Source organism: Triticum aestivum, chromosome 6B, assembly GCF_018294505.1.
Source record: "Triticum aestivum cultivar Chinese Spring chromosome 6B, IWGSC CS RefSeq v2.1, whole genome shotgun sequence".
Classification (NCBI taxonomy): domain Eukaryota; kingdom Viridiplantae; phylum Streptophyta; class Magnoliopsida; order Poales; family Poaceae; genus Triticum; species Triticum aestivum.
Window position 1 is genome coordinate 12,342,274 of NC_057810.1, and position 4,480 is coordinate 12,346,753.

The following is a 4,480-nucleotide window of genomic DNA, read 5'->3' on the forward strand; positions in this document are numbered from 1 at the left end:
TCCAACTTTACTGCTTCTAGATGAGAAGCGGCTAAGTGCAATTTAGCATCAACGCAGAACTGAACATGGAAGGGTAGGAACGAAGTTAGGAAGCAGTGTGGTCAAGTTCTGTTCTTCAAAGTGTGTATGGGGGCCGAACCAAGCAGCATGATTATAGATGAAGAGTTTGGTAATACAGCAGAAAATTTTGTTCTGTGCACACCAATCAATCGAGAGACTGCACTGCACTGGTAGGGAGGCATTCCATTCCAGGGGATATTTGTCCCTGACCTGGCGTAGCGGAGCAGACCACAATTAACAGTATCGGAGGAACAAGAATACAAGATGCATGGAGGCAGATCAGGATGGCATTTACAGATTCATTTTATGTCTTCTGCTTTATGTTAGGCAACGATTCTCCATCTAGTATTCTCACGCACAATCGCTCACATGAGATACAAATTGTCTTGGAAAGGAAGAAGAAAACGAAAGGAAAAAGCCCCACTGGATGGCTTCTCTTTCCCAACTTTCTCCCTTAAGTAGCATTCTTCCACTCAGGCCCCACGTACCTCCGGTTGGGCTGCTTGATCCTAGCTGGCCGAGATGTGACGCGGCCTTCACCCTGATTGGTTCTCTGGTCCGCCGTGGCAGCATGATTGGCTACTATGTCAGCGTTCGTGGCCTCTATCTCGACAGCTTCAGTTGGGACGCTGACACTTTATATATTGCAGAACAGGATGCTAGGAGGTTGCAGTTTACAACTACTAAAATTTAGAAAAGTGTCTCAAGTGTAAGAATTAAATAATTTCTGAATGGTAATTTATTTATGCTCCTCTTCTGCAAGCTAAGGCGGCGGACAATGCAGAAATTAAGTCTTGCTAGCTGCAAGAAGTGGATGTATTAGCAGGCTAGAGCAGAGTGGTACCGAAACTCTTGTGAAATGCCTTAAGACTGGAAAATGTAGGATGAATGGATATTGTGTTGTATTATTGATCTGACCCTTGTAGGGGTATATATAGAGTACAACGTGTGGTGACTTGAAGTACAAGACAAGTCATAGTATATTAAAACTAATTCTATCTCCATCTCTCGCCTTATCTCTAACTAAGCATATTTATATTCTAACATTCCGCCTCAAGTCGTAGCGGGAGTGAAGCGGACGAGTACGACTGAATTTGAAGTCTTCTGCTTTTGTCGTCTTCTTCGCTGCGCCATCGTCAACTACGTTTCTGATGGGTCAGCACGTAGGGCGGTGACTGCGTCCCCTTCTGGTGTCTTCCTTGTCTCTCCCCTCTTCCCTCCCGCAGTCACAGCGGGAGTGGCGTGAACGCTGCTGACGACGCGGATCCTGTTGACTAGAGTTGTTACCGATATGTTGGTGTAAACATAGCCATTAATATCAATGTCGAGGTAGCCGATCATAGTGATGTAGCCGTGGTCGAGGTAGTCATGGTCGATGGTGTGGTCGTCGTGGATAATGAAGCCACATAAAGCCTGGAGGCGCAAAAAAATGAACTATGACGGAGCTACATACGTGGATGATGCACCTTGCAGATATCAGAGGGTGCCGTCGGCGACGAGTCCGCCGATTTTGCGAAGACCGGAGGAAGCCCATCGAGCACATATCGGTTTTGCCAGAACCGTGTGGTCGTGTACGGTCGTCACTGTAGTGACGCCGTGTCGATGCAGTTGTGTTGTCGTGGATGACGCGGTCGATGCCGACATCGTGACGCGGTCATTGCCGTCGTCATGGTCGCGTCTTGCAGAAAAGTCTGTCAGAGGATGCTAGGTGCCCATCTTGTGGACAAGACAGCGGCGGTGTGTTGACGAAGATGTTGGTGAAGACCACGTTGATGAAGACCTTAGTGATGAAGTGTAGGCGATGGCGTCGCAGCGGCGTGTCAACGATAATGTGTCGCTTGAAGACGTCCCTCGCCGCAACCAAGTGTCGATGTGGTGTCGCGCCCGAGAAGTCGATGAAGGTTGCATCCCGTTCCACACCGTCTTGGTGTGTGGGCAATGCATGTCGATATTGCTTCTCGTAGTGTGCTCGGCGATGATCTTGACTTGTGGTTTGTTATGGTCGTACAGCTTAATGTCGTGGTTCGGCCCGGTGTAGTTCGGCTTGATGTAGTCGAGATCAGTCCGTGTGGTCATTTGCCTTAATGCAGACACTTTTAGAAAACGACCCATTTGTCCCGGTTTCAGACATCATTTAGCTCCAGTTCTAGAACCGGAACTAAAGGATCGGGACTAAAGCCTAAAACTTTAAGTTCCGGTTTGCTTATGAGTGAACTAGGACAGAAGGGGCTCCATGTGGCCGCTGCGGAGTGCCTAGGTAGGAGGACCTTTAGTCCCGGTTGGTAATACCAACCGGGACCAAAAGACCTCCACGCGTCAGCAGCTGGTAGGAGATATGGTTTTTTTGTTTTTAAAGGACGGGGGTTAGGGGTTTTGGAGGGTTAATTTAGGGGTTTCATATATTGTGTTAGCTAGCTAATAGAGAGAAGTGACCTCTCTTTATCTCCGTGCTTGGGTGACGCTAGCTATTGTACATATAAAGAGAACTCGACACACTAGCCAGTAAGCAAATGAAGAAACCATTAAATACACAAGATCGTCATGAACATATACAGAGAGAAGTGACTTCTCTTTCTCCATGAGATTGGTCGAACAACAAGTTTTCATATATCTGTCCGACTCTACTAGCTACATATATACAATATAAGATCTCTTACAAACCTTAACATCTAAGGTCTATATCAATTTTAACATGGTATTCTTCGGCTATATGTATGACGTGGTGAAGAAAGAATCCCACCAATTCCTCTAGAATAGCTCGTATGCGATTATGTGGTAGGAGTTCATCCCGCATTTGCCACATCTAATTTTAAAAAGTGGGTCAATACATACATACATACATATATATATGATATAAAATTTTACTAATATATTCTAATCAATATTAATTAAGATTTTGATTAGGTTAATATGTGATTAGGTGAAAGTGGTAGACATGACGTACTTTTTATCTTAAATAGTATTTACTATTTTTATCTTAAATAGTATTTACTATTCACTAGGTAGGGCACTATTCACGAAAGTGCTTTACTATTTAAAACACTATTTGGAATAGTATTTAATTCAATATGATTATCTTCACGTTCTAACTAGATTATTTATTTGATACAGGATCTATTCTAGGCTGGCGAGGGCAACAAATCAACCGACGAATGTACGTAGTGGTGTAAAATCCTACTCAGTACTCACCATATTTATCATTATGTTGTATCAGATGTAGCTAGTTACATTCACTTAGCAGTTTTAATTACAAATTTATGGGGTAAATTCCAATCGTCTTCCCAGGCAGTTCCACCCGAAGGGAACACTTCTCTACGGCCATAAGGTTCTCATTGAAATGCCACTCTGGGCTACACAGAGAACTACGCACGCAGATGTTTCTCCTATAGGATCCCTAGCATAAAAACCCGTCCCATAAATTCATAAATAAAAGCACTAAGTGAAACCAAGAAACTACATCATTTCAACAATTACATATGGTTTTCCCTTTCAGGAGGCCCCGAAGGGATTACACACAACTAGAAAATTACCTTCAAATTCTTGGCAAACTAAGCGCCTTCTCGGCTATTCTACTAGCAGTGGTGGTGGCTAAACTATAAAGGAAGTGGTGCTCTGGTGGAGGGTCTTGATGCTCTGAGTGCTTCCTGCTCTCTCCTCTTGTTGTTGTGTTATCTCCTTGAGCCCAGCGTCTCCTTTTATAGCCGTGAGGGGTGGCTGCAAGGGAGGCCTTCGGGATCCTTCCTTCATTTATTTTACACACGGTAGTATGCACACGTGTCCTACTAGGGTACATGCGTGTCCTTCTAATAATATAGAAAAGTGCGAAAGAGAGTGCCGACAAGCTTCAATCTTCAGGAATCTTTGTTTTCTTCACGTGGCATTGTCTCTCGGTGAATAATTGACTGGCCTTTGTGTACCAGTCTTTGCTCTTTGGCCATACAGATTTTCATGCGATTAGCCTTGAGAGCTTCTTCTGCCTTCAAGAATCCTTGTGCCAGTGTATGCGTACATACATGCCAAGGCTGCTTACATTTTCAACATTACTTACTATTCCTATTTATTTATTTATATAAAAATATATTATTATTAAATTTTTTTACAGGGGGTCTTTCCTGTTCATACGATTGATAATACCTTATCAATATTATATATATATGAATGATACTTACACAAATGATGGTAATAAAATAAAATTGTGAATTCTTTTGTTTGCGTACATCATATTGTTTTACAGAGTAGCCCCGCTTAGAGGTCGTCGAGTAGTAGATGAACTCGCAATCACAGTATCGACAAAAATCATTCCGGCTTCCTGTCACAAGCACTTTACGAGAAATAGAGTTTAATCAAACTGATAATCAATCATGTTTAATGATTTCGATGAAACTAAATAGAATCAATGGAAGATGCGCGGAACTAGCTA

General features: G+C 43.1%; 1 long non-coding RNA gene across 1 annotated transcript; it reads right to left on the bottom strand.

Moving 5' to 3' along the window:
• Nucleotides 1-940: 940 nt before the first annotated feature.
• LOC123133120 (uncharacterized) lies at nucleotides 941-3,709 on the bottom strand. The gene is made up of 2 exons (XR_006465161.1): nucleotides 1,514-3,709; nucleotides 941-1,327 (listed from the first exon to the last, which is right to left on the bottom strand). It is a non-coding gene; the product is annotated as an uncharacterized lncRNA (long non-coding RNA).
• Between the last annotated feature and the right edge of the window lie 771 nt (nucleotides 3,710-4,480).